Source organism: Pristiophorus japonicus, chromosome 13 (assembly GCF_044704955.1).
Source record: "Pristiophorus japonicus isolate sPriJap1 chromosome 13, sPriJap1.hap1, whole genome shotgun sequence".
Taxonomy (NCBI): Eukaryota; Metazoa; Chordata; class Chondrichthyes; family Pristiophoridae; genus Pristiophorus; species Pristiophorus japonicus.
The window spans coordinates 183,428,000-183,447,267 of NC_091989.1; the positions used below are offsets into that span (position 1 = coordinate 183,428,000).

A 19,268-nucleotide genomic window follows, 5' to 3' on the forward strand; every position below is an offset into this window, starting at 1 on the left:
ATATACGGATAGCATTTCCTTCCTCCCTTCCTTACACTGTTTCCGACACTAAAGTGATTGATTCTGCTGGGGAAGCCGTGCTCTGCGTCCGATGGCACTCAGTCCCATCCTGGTTAAGGCAGTGGGACAACGGCACATGTAATACCGTTCTCGAGATGTGGACGGTGCTGGCAAGGCCGGCATTTGTTGCCCAGCACCAGTTACCCTTGAGCAGGTTGTGGTGGACCTTCTTCTTCAACCGATGGGTATTCGAAGGGATTTGGGGGGCCTTGTCCATGATTCACAGAAAATTAACATACGGGTGCAGCAAGCAATTAGGGAGACAAATAGTGTGTTGGCCTTTTTTGCAAAGAGGTTGGAGTATAAGAGTAAGGAAGTCTTACTGCAATTATATAGGGCTTTGGTAAGACCATACCTTGAGTACTGTGCACAGTTTTGGTCTCCTTTTCTAAGTATTACTTGCTTTAGAGGGGGCGTAACAAAGGTTCACTAGATTGATTCCAGGGATGAGAGAGTTGTCCTATGATGAGATATTGAGTAGACCAGACCTATATTCTTTGGAGTTTAGAGGAATGAGAGGTGATCTTATTACAATGTATAGAATTCTTAGAGGGGCTGGGGAGTCTAGTCCTAGGGGGCATAGTCTCAGGATAAGGGGCCAGGCATTTAGGACTGAGATGAGGAGAAACTACTTCACTCAGAGGGTTGTGAATCTTTTTTGGAATTTTCTACCCCAGAGACCTGTGGATGCTGAATCGTTGAGTATATTCAAGACTGCGATAGACAGAGTTTTGGGCACTAATGGAATCAAGGAATATGGGGATTGGGCAGGAAAGTGGAGAGGTAGATCTTTTTGAATTGCGGAACAGGCTCAAGGGGACATATGATCTACTCCTGCTCCTAGTTCTTATGTTCTTATTTCAGAAGCTTTCATTTTCAGTGTTTCATGATGGTAACTCCTAAATTGCCAGACTTATTGAATTCATCTTCACAACTGGACTTGCTGAGATTTGAACTCGAGGGTTGCTAACCCCTTACCTTACTCACGGGGCTACTCGATAGAGAAATAAACTCGAACTGTGATACAAACTGTTCTATTTACAAGAGCAGTTAGAAGATGAGATAGCTTAAAACTCTGAGCTGCCCATTACTGACTGAATAACTGGCAAGGCCAGCATTTATTGCCTATCTCTGACAGTATGGCACTCCCTCAGTACTGCCCCAGAGTGTCAGCCCAGATGTGTGGCTCAAGCCTCCTGGAGTGGCATGTGAACCCAAGAAAGAAAGAAGGAACGAATGAATGAAAGAAAAAAAATTGCATTTATATAGCGCCTTTCATGACCTCAGGACACTCAAAGTGCTTTACAGTCAATGAAGTACTTTTAAAGTGTAGTCACTGTTGTAATGTAGGAAAAGTGGCAGCCAATTATGCACAGCAAGCTCCCACAAACAGCACTGACAACATATCTGTTTTTGGTGTGCTAATTGAGGGATAAATATTGGCCAGATCCCTGGGGATAACTCCCCTGCTCTTCTTCAAAATAATGCCATGGGATCTTTTATGTGCCCTTTAGAGGGCTGATGGGACCTTGATTGAACATCTCAACCGAAAACAGCCAAGCCAACAGTGCAGTGCTCCCTCAGCACTACACTGGGAGTATCAGCCTAGATTTATGTGCTTAAATCTCTGGAGTGGGATTTGAACCCACAACCTTCTGACTCAAGGCAAAAGCATGCTACCCACTGAGCCACAGCCATAAGAGGTAAGACTTTTGTGGTATAGCAGTGCTGAAAGGAGGGATTATTTAGCTAATCAACATTCCGCGACAGTCTCAGATACTTCGATCTCAGATAATTGGAGCTGGACCTGTATTAATCGAGAGCTGTTCCCTATTTCGCACTGATGCTTCATCTCCATTCAGTTTCAGAAGCTCATGTTCTGTTGCATGACTGTGATATTACCAGCCTCCAATCTGTCTGTCCTTCAGTTAAGAGAGAGATTGCCAACAAATGAGTGCCAATTGTGTCAATTTTGAGAGCATATTGATCATGCGGCTATCTCGGCATGCTGAGAATTACACTGAGATGCTTCAAGCCTAGTTTTTTCAAGGCTCTGAACTACTATCAGAAAGAGTAGACGTGTTTTAAAATCAATTTTCTTCCTTCCTACCCTGCTGTTTCAGATGTACATTTATCTTCTGTGCTAGCAGAGGAATGACAGGGGACCATTATCCCCTCCATTAGTGTTTGATTTTAACCCAGATACCAGAAGTGAGCGGACAGCAGTGGCACCCACTGCTACCAAAGATCTGAGGGTTTTAGTTTAATTCATTCACGGGATGTAGCGAGGCTGGCATTTATTGGCCATTCCTCATTGCCTTGGCGAAAGCGGGGGTGGAGCTTCTCCTTGATGGTGGCAGTGCTCCTACAATGCCAGTCCTTCTCTTCATTTCATCTGGGGATCTCTCAGTTCCCAGCCACAGTGAAGAGGAGAATGGGGAGGAGGAAACCAATGGCTAGCCAGACTACGTGCCAGCTGTGGCTCAGTGGGCAGCACTCTCTCTCACCTTCTGAATCATGAAGGTTGTCAGTTCAAGCCCCACTCCAGGGACCTGTAGCACAAAAATTCTAGGCTGACACTCCAGTGCAGTGCTGAGGGACTGTCGGAGGCGCTGTATTTCGGATGAGATGCTAAACCGAGCTCCCACCGGCTCTCTCAAGTGGATGTAAAAGATCCCATGGCACTATTTTGAAGGAGAGCAGGGGAGTATCCCCGATATCCTGGCCACTATTTATCCCTCAATCAACATAACAAAAAAAAGATTATCTACTCATTATCACATTGCTATTTGTGGGAGCTTGCTATGTGCAAATTAGCTGCCGTGTTTCCTATATTATAATACTGAATATACACCAAAAAGTACTTCATTAGCTGTAAAGCACTTTGAGATGTCCGGTGGTCATGAAAGGCGCTATATAAATGCAAGTCTTTCTTTATAAATTATGAGGAGAGATTACACAAATTAGGGTTGTATTCCCTAGAATTTAAAAGGTTAAGTGATGACTTGATCGATGTTTTCAAGATATTAAGGAGAACTGATAGGGTGAAGAAAGAAAAACTATTTCTGTTGGCTGGGGACTCTAGGACAAGGTGACGTGGTCTAAAAATTAAAGCCAGACCTTCCAGGAGTGAAATTAGGAAACACTTCTACACACAAAGGGCAGTAGAAGTTTGGAACTCTCTTCTGTAAACAGCAATTGATGCTGGGTCAATTGTTAATTTTAAAACTGAGATTGATAAATTTTCGTTAACCAATGATATTAAGGGATATGGGTCAAAGGCAGGTATATGGAGTTAAGTCACAGATCAGTCATGATCTCATTGAATGGCAGAACTGGCTCGAGGGGCTGACTGGCCTCTTCCAGTCCTTATGTTTCTTACGCATTAGGTGTCCACTCCTATTGTATGATCTGGAATTTCTGGGTATCCCCAAGCTGACATTACTGTAGCTTTACCTGGAGTCGCTGCAAACCCAGCTTGGCAATGCTTTAATCCCTATCACTATCCTGCGACTCCACCCGTGGGAAGCCCATATAGTCAGCTCCATACCCCCACGTTGTTCATTCCGGGATGTGTGCATCACTGGCAATGCTTGCATTTATCATCCATCACTGTTGACACAAGAGAGGTTTGCTAGGCTGCTTTAGGAAGCAGTCAAGAGTTGCCCACGTTGGTGTGGGACTGGAGCCAGATATAGGCCCAGACCGGGTGAGGTCAGCAGCTTTCCTTCCCTGAACGATGTCAGCGAACAATTTGGGTTTTCACAACAATCCAACAGCATCCCGAACTATTGAGGGCCCAATGAGTGGAGGTGAGGAAGCTGAGCTCAGTCTTGGCTAGATTGTTGAGGAGGGAGGCGGGGGTTTGTGATAAATATCATGGGGGGATATTATGCTATGTGATTAGCCGAACTGCTCTTGCAGAGAGCTGGCACGGGCTTGATGGGCTGAATGGCCTCCTTCTGTGCTGTAACCACTCTATGGGCCAAAGTTTGCCCAGGAGTTGCTCTGTTTTTTTTGGAGCAACTAGATTTTTTTGGAGTAACTTAAAAATCGCAATTCTGCCCATTTAATTTGCTCCAGTGTAAGTGAGTTACTTAGGTTTTCTTTAGTTTAGTTTTTTTTTCAAAAGGAGGCGTTACCAGCCACTTACGCCTGTCTTGGCCATTTAAGCAAGTTTAGACAGCTAAAAGTTACTCCAAACTAACTTAGGCCAGCGTATGTGGCCACTTGTGGCTGCACAGAAAAACCTTGCGGTGAGTTAAGAAATCAGCGCAGGTAGCCAGAGATAGGGGGGTGGGGAAGGGAAGTGAGAGGACCTGGAAAGCACTAAACACCTTCATAACAACATTAAAGAAGCATAAGTACATTTAAAGCACCCAGCACTAAACAAAGCGCAAAAATAACAAATAAAAAACACAAGGAAGCTGAGAGGATTTGCACCTAGCACCAAGACTTACAAAGCACTAAACAAAGCACAAAAAGTAAAAAGCAATTAATTAACAAATACAAAATAGAAGGAACCCTGCACCTAAAGCACCAAGACCAAAGTTACAAGCAATCAATCAATAACAAATAAAAACAAAGTAACCTTGTCCAAACTACTCCTACACAATCCCTTTCAGTACCTACAATAGCATTCTTTTGCTGGCTCCTACTTTATTCTAACCAATGGCATATAAATACTCAGCACAATGTATAGACCAAGTGCAGTGCACTTACTCCATCCATTGTGTGGCCTTGTGAACATTGCCAGCATGATTTGCCTCAATGCTTCCTATTTGTCTTAGACATTGGACACCTAACCTAACCCAATCTACTTCTTCTAAACTGATTGCCTTGTGGCAAACATCAGCATACTAACCAGCTGCAGGGTTTCACTGACAACCTGCTGGGGTTCTGGTTCTCTCATACTGCCTTTTACTGGTGTGGCTGGATAAGGCAGCGGGCCGTCGATGAGGGAGCCCATTCGGCTAGGGCTAGGGGCGCGTGCTTCGGGCCCCTCCCACACAGCCTGCAGAGCACACGCAGAGATTGTGGGAGTGAGGAGCTACTGCGCATGCGCGCACAAAAAACTCTAGTGCACATGTGCAGAGGTCCCGGTGCTGTTTTCAGTGCCGGGACCTGGCTCCGCTCCCCCCCCCACTGCTTGTGCTGCACCATGCCAAGGCCTGCGACGTTCCAAGGAGTGGGAAGAATACCGAGTTAAGTTTTCGGCGCCGTTTTAACCGGAGGGACAAACTTGGGCTCTATGAGTGAGGTTCCCAAAGAAACCTGGCTGGAGTGGTCCAATGGCCAGGAACGTAGCTGTCAGTACCAACACAAGGCCCCGGCAGGGATACTGAAAGTACCCAATCATTTGGAACGATCAAGTAATGGTGAAGCATAAACGCACTGCAGCAACTTGAGAAGGATTCTTCAACAGCACCTCCTAAACCGCGACCTCTACCACCTAGAAGGACAAGGGTAGCAGGCGCATGGGAACACCACCACCTCCAAGTTCCCCTCCAAGTCACACACCATCCTGGCTTGGAAATATATCGGTCGTTCCTTCATCGTCGCTGGGTCAAAATCCTGGAATTCCCTCCCTAACAGCACTGTGGGACCACCTTCACCACACGGACTGCAGCGGTTCAAGAAGGTGGCTCACCACCACCTTCTCAAGGGGCAAGTGTGGACGGGCAATAAATGCCGGCCTTACCAGCGATGCCCACATACCGTGAATGGAAAAAAAGTGCTATCACAAAACAGTTAACAAATAAAGAATAAAAGAAAGAACTTGCATTTATAGAGTACTTCTGGACATCTAAAAGCTCTTTAAAGCCAATGATGTACTACTGAAGTGTAGTCACTGTTGTAATGCAGTAAACGCGGCAGCTAATTTACGCACAGCAAGGCCCCACAAACTAAAATGTGGTAAAGGACCAGATAATCTGATTTTTTTTGGTGATGATGGTTGAAAGACAAATATTGGCCAGGACACTGGCCAGAATGCTCTTCTTCAAAATAGTGCCGCAGCATCCTTTACGTCCAACTGAGAGAGCAGTCGGGGCCTTGGTTTAATGTTTCAGGTGGTTCCTCCGACAGTGCAGCACTCCCTTGGTACTGCACTGGGCCCGAGAGTCAGCCTGGATTTTGAGCTGAAGTCTCTGGTGTGTACATATATTTGAAAGAAAACAATGATATCGATTGATGAGAGGAGTCGGCAATCAATTGTCTCAGCACCAGCTTCCCTGCTTATTCCATGTCTGTTGAATCCGAATAAACCCTAAAATAATAATAAGCATGTTGCCATGCAGTTTTATGCGTTGATTAAGATTTCATTTGGACCAAGAATTCAATAAAGTCACATCTAAGAACAACCAACTGGAAAATCCGTGAATTAACCATGAATTTAACAACTCAGCAGAAAAATAAATAGAAAGCACCGGGCAAAACAAATTGGCCCAGAAATTGTGGTCGGAGGCTTCCCGCGGGCGGATACTGCCAATCGCCATAATTTCTACGAAAGTACCTGGCGTTCCCGGAGGGGTTCAGAGACTTGCGTTCCTGGGGCTCTACGCGAAGGCCAGCATAGGCGCCCACGTATGTCAGGAGCGTATGGTCACTTAAAGTGCAATAACCTGTAGGGTTACGGACCTCGAGCTGGTAATTGGGATTAGACTGGATGACCTTTTGTTGGACACCGCAGATATAATGGTAAGTACTGCAGGGAATAGAATACGGCCAGGGTGATCTCCTGGACTAGTTTCGATCGCCCGGATGGGTCAGAGAGGAATTTTCCCAGATTTCTTCTCCCTAAATTGGCCTGGGTTTTTATCTGGTTTTTGCCTCTCCCAGGAGATCCCATGGCTGCATCCCATTGGGGTGAAGTGTAGAATGCTTCAGTATAAGGGGTGTCGCAGTTGTGTGAGGCAGACTGGTTGGGCTGGGTGCTCTTTGCCTTTCCGTCATTGTTCATAAGTTTATATGTAACCTTCAGGGCTGCTGACCGAGGGTTGTGTGGCTCTTTGTCGGCTGGCGCGGACACGATGGGCCGGAATGGCCTCCTTCTGCACTGTAAATTTCTATGTTTCTATCACGTGGGCTAGCCAAACCTATCAGAGTTGGGAGATCCTCATTCATACTTATGTTATTTCCGTATGTACACAGTTGCCATAAGTATGAATGGGAATACCCCCAACAACACACAAACATTGAAAATAATTTTTTTAACACATTACATATTTAAAATTAATTAAAGTGCAATTTAATTAAATATTTTATAAAAAATTAATTTTTTAAAAACATTTTTTATATGTTTTAACAGGGCTATACATAAACTTACCTTAATGGACAGGGTTTTTAATGTATAAATGTATAAATGTAAATGTATAAATGAGTGACAACATTTTATTTTTCTATTTCTTAAAACTCTCACACTGGTTAAAGCCGGCTTTTACCAGTGTAAGATTTTGAAGGACATTCGCTGGGCAGCCCAACTCTCTGCCCGTGGAGGCCCTTTTCCTTCGCTTCAGTGCGATCTGTCAAGAGATTTTTTGACTGATCGCAAGTGCCGGGTTTGCATCTCTAAATTTAAACCCGGAACTTGCAGGGACCCCGCGGGTGCATGCGCACTTCCTACGTGCCCATGGGGAGCGCGGTTTCATGCCCATTATTCCACACAAAAGGCGGTTGTTCTTGCACGATGCTCTTCTGTACTTCAGTCAAAAGCGGCAATGGACTGCCTGTAGAAGATGGAGAAACAGGAATCTTTTACACCTGGATCAGAGATTTGTATGCAAGCATTAAGCCTAGACCAGGAATGTCATGTGGTGGCAATGTATGGGAAATAGTTTGATGTGATGCTGTGAGCGTGAATGGGAAAGGGGTTTGGTCCACTGGAATTCTATAAGGTGGGAGACAATGGAAATAGGTTTGGTCCATTGGATTTCAATAAATGTAGGAGTCAATGGGAAAGGGTTTGATCGATTGGATTTCTTTAAATGTGGGAGTCAATCGAAAGGTCCATTGAATTGTATAAGTTGGGAGTGAATCGGAAGGGATTTTTCCATTAGAATTCTATAAGGTGGGACTGAATGGAAAGTGGTTTGTCCATTGGAATCCTTCAGAATTATTTATTGAGAAAGGTAGGTCAGGAATCATAGTCACAGACACCACCGAGATTGAAAAGAATAGAAGAGTATTGTGTCCAATTCTAGGCACCACACTTTAGGAAGGATGTGAAGGCCTTAGAGATGGTGCAAGTAAGATTTGAAAGAATGGTTTGAAGGATGAGGAACTTCAGTTACGTGGATAGACTGGAGGAGCTGGGGTTGTTCTCCTTAGAGCAGAGAAGGTTGAGAGGCGATCTGATAGAGGTGTTCAAAATCATAAGGGGTCTGGGCAGAGTAGATAGGGAGAAACTGTTCCAATTGGCAGAAGGGTCAAGAACCAGAGGATACAGATTGACAGAAAAACCAAAGGCGACATGAGGAAAAACATTTTTACGCAGCGAGTGGTTAGGATCTGGAATGCACGGCCTGAAAGGGTGGTGGAGGCAGACTCAATCGTGGCTTTCAAAAGAGAATTGGATAAATAACTAAGCAAAAAACAATACAGTACTATTGGGAAAGGGTGGGGGGAGTGGGACTAACTGAGGTGCTCTTGCAGAGAGCTGGCACACGCTCGATGGGCCGAATGGCCTCCTTCTGTGCTGTAACCATTCTCTGACTCTATGAATCTATGATCAGGGAGCAGTGATTAGATGAAAGCATGCCTGGATTTTAAAAGCTGGTATAATGTAAAAGGACAGAAAGATGAAGGAAGCTGAAGAGTTCCATATTTTTGAGATTATAGGAAGATTATTTTTAGTCAGGTGACTGACACATAACAAAAAGGTAGCGTTGCATTTATACAGTGCCTGCCATGGCAACCGGACATTCCAACATGCTATACAGCCAATGAAGTACTTTTTGAAGTGTAGTCACTCTTGTAATTTAGGAAATATGGCAGCCAATTTGTGCACAGCAAGCTCCCACAAACAGCAACGTGTTAATGACAGACAATCTGTTTTAGTGAAGTTGATTGAGCGACAAATATCAGCCAGGACACCAGAGACAATTTCCTATGCTCTTCTTCAAAAGAGTGGCAGGTGATCTTTTAGAGCAAACAAGTACTTAGTTTAACATCTCATCTGAAGGATGGCACCTCTGACAGTGCAGCCTCCCCTCAGCACTGCACTGGAGCATCAGCCTAGATTCGTCTGTTCATGTTTCTGGAGTGGGACTTAAACCAGCAAACTCTGACTCAGAGGCATGAGTGCTACCCACTGAGCCACTCATAAAAGCCCAGCAATATTCTAAAAGCTATTCAAGCCGATTTACTAACAGATCGACATAAACAATGCTTCCTTTGCCTGATCTGGAATACACACGTCCAAAAGGGAAAGACTTAGCCATGCTCAGGTTGGCTGAATCAACGTTTTGGCATGCCAAAGTGTACATATGAGTACATAGGAGTTTACACACCTAAACAGTGCAGACCACAAGTAAACCACCCCTGTATCTCCAGCTAGGACCACCTCACCCACTGGCTGGTAGCAGGATTGACTAGATCTGAGTGTAAAATACATCAAGCCCCCATCAAAAGGTCTACCCTTACAGATGCTATCATGAATTAGGCTGGCTGGTCAAATATCTGTCTCTCTAGAGTACCTTGGAGCTAACTGGCTCAAATAGTTTGGCTTACCAATCCGGTCCCAGAGGATCAATTTGTTTCCAATCTTCCATTATCAGGGGTGTTTTCTTGGTCCCAATGATTCTCTGCCCTGAAACCTGAACGAGATCAGTTTGGACGCACATTTTCTATGCCACAAGCTTCTCCCTTATTGGGACTTTGCTGCAATTAAGTCAGACGAGAAAGACCAGAGCAGCAAAATTGTCCCCTTTTATAATCCCATTATCGCCTCCGGAGGGCACTAATGGGGCGCAATGGCATTTTCGCCTGTGGAGGGGGGCGCGCTACTGCCTCCCGGGAAATTGCCCCAGAGTTTTGGCGGGCCAGCGTGCAATCAGTGATGACATCATCACAGAGCGCGCCGTCTCCTCACCGCCCCGTGCCGACCCCCTTAAAGCCTTGCGGGGGAAATGGCCCCACGACCCGGGAGGCTGGTCCGGGAGGCTGCCAATGACATCTGCCGCCGGGGTGCCCCTTAAAGGAGAGGCCTTTAGCGTCCTGGGTCACCAAATTTATTTGTTGGCCGATTCTTGGGTCGTCCCGACAATTGCGGCCCTCGCGTCGACCGGGCAGCCATTATGCAGCCCGGTACTCCGTTATGGGTGCCAACGGGCTGTTGGCCCCGTCGATCGCCTCCCTGGTGGCCCAGTGGCAGCCACCAAAGGGCCATACAGAGTGTGCAGTGGCTCCCCGCTTTAATGGAAGGGTAGGGGAGCTGTAGCGCTACCGGCCCGTGAGCACACCTCAAAGGACGCGGAGCCACAGAGACAGCGCTCTGCTTCCTTTAATAAGAACATAAGAACATAAGAGATAGAAGCAGGAGTAGGCCATATGGCTCCTCGAGCCTGTTCCACCATTTAATACAATCGTGGCTGATCCGATCATGGACTTAGATCCACTTCCCTGCCTGCTCCCCATAACCTCTTAATCTCTTATCAGTTAAGAAGCTGTCTATCTCTGTCTTAAATTTATTCAATATCCCAGCTTCCACAGCTCTCTGAGGCAGCGAATTCCACAGATTTACAACCCCATGTGAGAAGAAATTTCTCCTCATCTCAGTTTTAAATGCGCGGCCCCTTATTCTAAGATCATGCCCACTAGTTCTAGTCTCCCCTATCAGTGGAAGCATCCTCTCTGCATCCACCTTGTCAAGCCCACTCATAATCTTATACGTTTCAATAAGATCACCTCTCATTCTTCTGAATTCCAATGAGTAGAGGCCCAACCTACTTAACCTTTCCTCATAAGTCAACCCCCTCATCTCCGGAATCAACCTAGTGAACCTTCTCTGAACTGCCTCCAAAGCAAGTATATCCTTTCTAAATATGGAAACCAAAACTGCATGCAGTACTCCAGGTGTGGCCTCACCAATTCCTTGTATAAGTGTAGAATGACGTCCCTGCTTTTATATCCATCCCTTTTGCGTAAGGCCCCTTCCACGTCAGGGGCGCGATATCTGCAAATCCCGGCCATAGAAGGTTACTGCCCCCAATGGAGGGGAGGGAAAGTGCAATTTCTAACCACAGAACTCCATTTGTCCCTTCTCAGTAGGGTCCTAAAGTAAAGTTGGTCATCGCCAACATCACTAAAACAAATAATCTGTTCACAGTTTGTGGGAGCTTGCTCTGTGCAAATTGGCTGCCTCATTTCTTACATTACCACAGAGACTCCAAAGTACTTCATTGGTTGTGAAGTGCTTTAGGACATCCTGAGGTCAAGAAAGACGCTATATAAATTCTTTCTTTCATTCGGAAAACAATAAGTTAGAGTATGAAACAGCACAATAAACCTGTTATGGCTTCTTCTGGTACTTTTAGAAGATTGAATTACCGCTTGTGATGCAGCATAGAGTGAATCAAAAGGCCATTCTTATTTATTCATTATTTTCATCTTAACCTCATTGTGAAAGCATATGCCCACATAAACTAGGGGAGAAAACAAAATTATCACAGAGTAATTTTATTAAAAGCGGTCTCATATATATTCAGTCATCCATGTTGATAGAAGTAATACTGGCTGTTGATGAAAAATGATTAAATGGTATTAATACCTATTGATTTGAACCGTGGGTGAAATAGAATGGCTCAACTGCTGATAACCTTTGGCATTAATCACCTGGTGTCAGCTTCAGGAATCAGTCAGAAAATATCACAAACCATGTGTCTCCATGCTAAGCCTCCCGGCTTCCCACACAGTATTAGCTGCAATGCTTCATCGATACAATCCCATCCCATGAACACAATATACCAGAACAAACCCCGCTGGAATACACTGAAATATCCCACTCACCGTAACACCCTGCAATTTACCACACCCTTCACCGTAACACACTAAGATATCTCACCCCTCACCATAACACTGTAATTTAAGAACATAAGAACATAAGAAATAGAGCAGGAATAGGGCATTTGGCCCCTCGAGCCTGCTCCGCCATTTAATAAGATCGTGGCTGATCTGATCATGGACTCAGCTCCACTTCCCTGCCCGCTCCCCATAACTCTTTATTCCCATCACTCAAAAATTTGTCTATCGCCGCCTTAAATATATTCAATGACCCAGCCTCCACAGTTCTTTGGGGCAGAGAATTCCATAGATTTACAACCCTCTGAGAGAAGAAATTCCTCCTCATCTAGTTTTAAATAGGCGTCCCCTTATTCTGAGACTATATCCCCTAGTTTTAGTTTCCCCATGAGTGGAAATATCCTCTCTGCATCCACCTTGTCGAGCCCCCTCATTATCTTATATGTTTCAATAAGATCACCCCTCATTCTTCTGACCTCTAATGGGTAGAGACCCAAACTACTCAACCTATCTTCATAAGTCAATCCCCTTATCTCCAGAATCGACCTAGTGAACCTTCTCTGAACAGCCTCCAATGCAAGTATACCCTTCCTTAAATACAGAGACCAAAACTGTACGCAGTACTCTAGATGTGGCCTCACCAATACCCTGTACAGTTGTAGCAGGACATCTCTGCTTTTATACTCTATCCCCCTTGCAATAAAGGACAACATTCCATTTGCCTTCCTGATTATTTGCTTTACCTGCATACTAACTATTTGGGTAGAACCTCCACTTTTGTGCTCATTGCCCAAAAAATGGGCGTTATTTCGGGCGTGGGCATTAAAAAAGGGTTTTCAGATCAACGGCTTCTCGCCCATTCTCAAAACACCTAGTTTACATTTTTGAAAATAGGCGTTGCCGCGAGCGATACCAAATGGGTGGCAGTGTTTAATTTTTTTGACCTTTTGCCGTAAAGTGTGGCTGTCCTAAGCAACAGCATGGCAACGCTCGATTCCCGCAATTCAGGAGGTCAAGGGTCATCATGACATGCGCAGAAGAGGAGACAGAGAGAGGGAGTTCAGAGGCACTGAAAGCTTGTGTGTCTGTGATGTGTGCTTGTCTGGCTGTTGTGGGAGGAAGGACGGAGATTCACCAGCAGCAAAAAGCCTACTAAGCACCAAGAACATATTTGTCCAACAAATCAGAAATAACATGGAAGGGATGGTGGAGGCCCTGGAGCTGGTAGCCAGGAACACTGGTGGCAGAGGGCTCCCAGTGGTCCCGGAGCACTGCACTGCACCCCAAGGTGACGTACCCCCATTGCCAACCACACATGAGAACATCTTGCTTATGGATCGGAACATGTTCCCACCTCGGGACCGTCCTCTCCCGTATCCGTCCAAGCAACGCTTTGGCCGTCACGCAACACCACCCCCCCCCCCTCCCCCCCCCGGCAATGAAGCATCGCCTGAGGAGCTCCTCAACTAGGCGGCTTGGAGTCAGGAGGGGAAGGGGAAAGGGCAGAGGTGGGGAGGAGAAGCTGGGGCGGGGGGGGGGGAGGGGGGAAGGGTTGTTTTGTACAGAAATACTGATGATTTCAGACAAACATTCGGTTTAAATGTTTTTTATTTAACAAAACCTTGTTGCGCATTGGCTCAGATAGCTGCACTGTTACCCGCTGGTGATTTCTTAACATCAAAGGGTATAATCACACTTAACTTCAATCAACTTAAACTTTAACTGTCACCAAGATGATGCCCACCATTGATGTACACCCAGCAGTGTTTCAGCGTTGTAAATAACACCAATGTTCTTTTAGGCAAAGCAATCATCGATGAGCTCCTGACATGAGGCTCTTGCAGCTATCATGCCACCATGGGCCCTTTCATATGGTCTACAGGGGGGCGGGGGCATGGCTTCAGTGTCTGGGCCGATGTCAGCGACCGCCTCCTTATCCTCCTCTTCCTCTCTCTGGTGAGGTGGACTGTCAGAGTCATCAGGCAATTCCTGTCCCCTTCTGATAGCCAAGTTGTGCATCATGGAGCAGACCACCAGGGATTGAGCTACCTGCTCAGGGTGGTATTCAAGCTCGTCTCCTGTGTGGACCAGGCATCTAAAGCACTGCTTCAGCACTCCAATGTTTTTTTCCATGATATTGCGAGTGGCTCTGTGGCGCTCGTTGTATCGTCTCTCGGCCTCGGTTTAGTTGTCATGCAGGGAGGTCATCAGCCAGGTGGCGAGGCCATATCCTTTATCACCAAGCATCCAGCATTGACCTTGTGGCTCATTGTTAAACAAGTCAGATACAGTGCTCTGACGCAGGATATGAGCATTCACTGCCAGCATAATTTGCTGGTGGTCAACAACCAGTTGGACATTCAGGGAGTGGAATCCCTTGCAGTTCCTGAAAACCTCACTATTCTGAAAAGGTGCCCGCATCGCGATGTGCGTACAGTCTATTTCTCCCTGCACCTTGGGGAAGTTTGCAATTCTGGAGAATCCTTGAGCACTCTCATTCTGTGCCTCCCTGGTCATAGGGAAGTTGATCAAGTCCCTCCTGCGTGCATACAGGGCTTCATTGACCTGTCTAATGCAGCAATGTGTGGCATGCTGAGAAAGTCCGCAAATCTCGCCAGCTGTGGCCTGAAAAGAACCCAAGGCATAGAACGATGGTGCCACAGGACTTTGACCTCGATGGACAGTGCAGTACGGATGATGCTGGCAGGCTGCAGATCTGCCCTTATCAGCTGGCATACCTCAGTGATAACCTCTTTGTGGGAGCGCAGTCTCCGAAGGCAGATGGTGTCGGGCAAGTCGAGGTCAGAATGCTTCTCCTTGTACTTGCGGGGGGTGTAACGTCTGGTCCTCCTCATTTGTCTGTCACTTCTTACATTGGGCACATAATGCAGTGCAGCGTTCCTTCGGCGATGTTGAGTCTGCTGCATGTATTTGGTCACCAAGAGAGGATGAGAAAGGACAAGCCCCATTGCAGTAGCTCTCTGTTTTCCACCGATTGGTCACAAACAAGGAATGTCCCGACGAACACAACTCTTCAATTCCAATCGGTCACAGTGTGGTCACGATGTTTTTAAGAGATGTTCACATCAACCTGCAGAGTACATCCGAACTCCACCGAGGTTGTAGCAAAGCAGCCTTTTAAAGGGTGTGACATGTGATCGAGAACATGGCGTCCATACGCTGTGATTTGTTCCGGTTAGTTCCACTTTTTGTGGGCGGTTTTTTGGGCGAGTGATATTCTGGGCGATATGTGCGCGAGGTGGTGAAATTGATAATGGGCGATCTCCATGGCCGATAGTTTGGATAAATATGCTCTTTACGATAAAAAACAGTGGGCGGGCGTTAATATAAATCTCGCCGTTAATTCCATGCGGAAAGTAACGCTGGGTGATATTATAGCCGTTGAATCCGCCGATTCTGCAGATTCCGCCCAAAAACAGTGGGCGGCCGGTAATATTTTTTCTTGGTGTTAAGCACATGGGGAAAGTAACACTCAGCGATAAGTTTCCGAAAAATGCCCAGCAGTTTCCATTTAGTGCCAAAGTGGGCGATATATGGGCGTTATACGTCATTTCAGCGGTAAAATGGGCGTTAAGTGGCCGTTAAGCATGCAAGAAAAGTGGAGGTTCTAGCCCTTTGTGTTTCATGCACAAGGACCCCCAGGTCCCTCTGTATTGTAGCACTTTGCAATTTTTCTCCATTTAAATTATAATTTGCTTTTCTATTTTTTCTGCCAAAATGGATAACCTCACATTTTCCCACATTATAATCCATCTGCCAAATTTTTGCCCACTCACTTCGCCTGTCTATATCCCTTTGCAGATTTTTTGCATCCTCCTCACAATTTGCTTTTCCACCCATCTTTGTATCCTCAGCAAACTTGGCGACTTTATACTTGATCCCTTCATCCAAGTCGTTAATATAGATTGTACATAGTTGAGGCCCCAGCACCGATCCCTGCGGCACCCCACTAGTTACTGTTTGCCAACCGGAAAATGACCCATTTATCCTGACTCTCTGTTTTCTGTTAGTTAGCCAATCCTCTATCCATGCTAATATATTACCCCCAATCCTGTGAATTTTATCTTGTGCAGTAACCTTTTATGTAGCACCTTATTGAATGCCTTCTGGAAATCCAAAGGCACCACATCCACTGGTTCGTCCTTATCCATCCTGCCCATTACATCCTCAAAAAGTCCAGCAAATTTGTCAAACATGATTTCCCTTTCATAAAACCATGCTGGCTCTGCTTGATTGAATTATGCTTTTCCAAATGTCCCGCTACTGCTTCCGTAATAATGGACTCGAGCATTTTTCCCAACGACAGATGTTAGGCTAACAAGTTTATAGTTTCCTGCTTTCTATCTGCCTCCTTTTTTAAATATATGTCACTCCTCACCGTAATACCCTGTAATTTACCAACCCCTCAATGTAACACACTGTAATATATCTCACTCCTGACCATAACACCTTGTCACCTTGTAATATATCTCACTCCTCACCATAACACCTTGTAATATATCTCACCCCTCACCATAATACTCTATAATTTACTGCACCCTTCACCATAACACACAATAATATATCTCATCCACCACTGTAACACTCTGTAATATACCACACCCCAAAATTTTTCAAAATTATAAAATGTTTAGATAGTTTTCTTTTTCTTTATTCGTCATGCAATGTAGGCATTACTGGCGAGGCTGGCATTTATTGCCCATCCCTAATTGCCCCTTGAGAAGGTGGTGGTGAGCCGCCTTCTTGAACCGCTGCAGTCCGTGTGGTGAAGGTGTTCTCACAATGCTGTTAGGGAGGGAGTTCCAGGATTTTGACCCAGCGACGATGAAGGAACGTCCGATATATTTCCAAGTCAGGATGGTGTGTGACTTGGAGGGAAACTTGGAGGTGGTGGTGTTCCCATGCGCCTGCTGCCCTTGTCCTTCTAGGTGATATACAGAGTCGATAAGGAGAAACTGTTTCTAGTGGCAGGATGGTTGATAACCAGAAGACACTGATTTAAAATAACTGGCAAAAGAACCAGGGGGAGATGAGGAGAAACATTTTTCCACGGCGAGTTGTTGTGATCTGCAATGTACTGCCTGAAAGAGCAGTGGAAGCAGATTCAATAGTAACCTTCAAAAGGCAATTGGATACATACTTGATAAAGAAAAATTGCAGGGCTATGGGGAAAGAGCAGGGGAGTGTGGGACTAATTGGATCGCTCTTTCAAAGAGCCGGTACAGGCACAATGGACTGAATGGCCCCTTTCTGTGCTGTATGATTATATGTCTCGAGCTTCCTTGCTCCAATGCTCCATCTCACCCTCAGTAAGCTCCCCACTGTAGTGGAGGTAATCTACAGAGCAAACGGGAAACTGTTCAAACTCCGTCGCCTCCAGTCCAGATCCAAGGTCATCTCATCCTCTATCACTGAATTACAGTATGTAGATGACGCTTGCATCTGTGTACACTTGGAGGTCCAACTCCAAACCATCATCAACACTTTCACCGAAGCGTACGAGAGCATGGACTTTACACTAAACATCTGTAAGACAAAGGTCCTCTACCAACCTACCCTCGCCATGCAACACTGTCCCCCCAGTTATCAAAATCCACGACGAGGCCTTGGACAACGTGGACCATTTTCCATACCTCGGGAGCCTACTGTCAACAAGGGCTAACATCTATGACAAAGTCCAACACCACCTTCAGTATGGCAGTGCAACCTTCGGTCCCCTGACAAAGACAGTGTTTGAAGACCAGGACCTCAAACCCAGCACCAATCTCATGGTCTAGGATCAGTAGTGATAACTGCCCTCCTATATGCTTCAGAGACATGGACTATGTACAGCAGGCACCTCAAAGCACTGGAGAAGTAGCACCAGTGCTGCCTACGCAAGATCCTGAAAATCCATCGGCAGGATAGGCGCACCAACGTCAATGTCCTTGCTCAGGCCAACATCCCCAGCATCGAAGCACTGACCACACTTGATCAGCTCCGATGGTTGGGCCACATCGTGCGCATGCCCGATACGAGACTCCCAAAACAAGCGCTCTACTCAGACCTCCGACATGGCCAGCGAATCCCAGGTGGGCAGAAGAAACGCTTCAAGGACACCCTCAAAGCCTCCTAGAAAAAGTCCAACATCCCCACCGACACCTGGGAATCCCTGGCCCAAGACCACTCAAAGTGGAGGAGAAGCATCTGGGAAGGCACCGAACACCTCGAGTCTCTTCGCCGGGAGCACGCGGAAGCCGAGCGCAAACAGCGGAAGGAGCGCACGACAACCCAAGCACCCCACCCACCCGTCCCTCCAACCACTGTCTGCCCCACCTGTGATAGAGATTGAAGGTCCCGCATTGGACTCTTCAGTCACCGGGGATTGCCTAAGAAGAGAAGAAATTGATTCTATAAACACCCTGCGATGCAATGCACACGACTACACCTTATATTATTACATCTCTAGAACTTCTGCTAACACTTCGTAACAAATCCTTCACCCTGTAATGGACCTCAGCTCTTGCTGTAACATTCTCCACCATAGCTCACTACTTGCGACAACCCTTTCCTATGCTTCACACCTCTCCATATGAGAGACTTCACTTTTCACTCTAACTGAATCTGACCCCTCACCCCTTCAATGAAGACCACCCACTCACTTTAACACATTGAGGTACCACATTCCTCAAAGAAACATTTTCTAAATTGCCACACACGTTTGCAAGACGTCTCTGACATCCTTGCCACTAAAACAAGACCGAGCTCTGTCAAGCCCGTGTGGTGGCTGGTGTGCAACGGCCACCACATGTTAAAAAAATCCACACACAGGCATCTTCCACCCTTCAGGATGTAGTTCACGACCTGGAATGTCAGGTCCTTCATTGAAATACCTGTGGACTCGTCCCTTTTTGATGTGGAAGCAAGTCATCCTCGATACGAGGGACCGCCTAAGAAGAAGAAGTTGGTTGCACTCTGATCCCGAATCCCCTAACGAGAATGATGCATTTAAGGGGAGGCTAGACCAGCATATGAAGGAGAAGGGAATAGAGGGGTAAGCAGATAGATTTAGTTGAGGAAAGACGGGAGGAGGCTCGAGTGGAGCATAACTGCCAGCATGGACTGGTTGGGCCGAATGGCCTGTTTCTGTGCCGTATATCTTATGTAATTCTATGTAATCCGATGAGAAT

The 19,268-nt window shown here is 46.1% G+C and overlaps 1 protein-coding gene across 2 annotated transcripts in view; it reads right to left on the reverse strand.

The window, feature by feature from the left end:
• The window catches only part of LOC139278367 (cadherin-8-like), a 221,791-nt gene that overhangs the window by 176,696 nt on the left and 25,827 nt on the right, over positions 1 to 19,268 (reverse strand). The window lies entirely within an intron of this gene.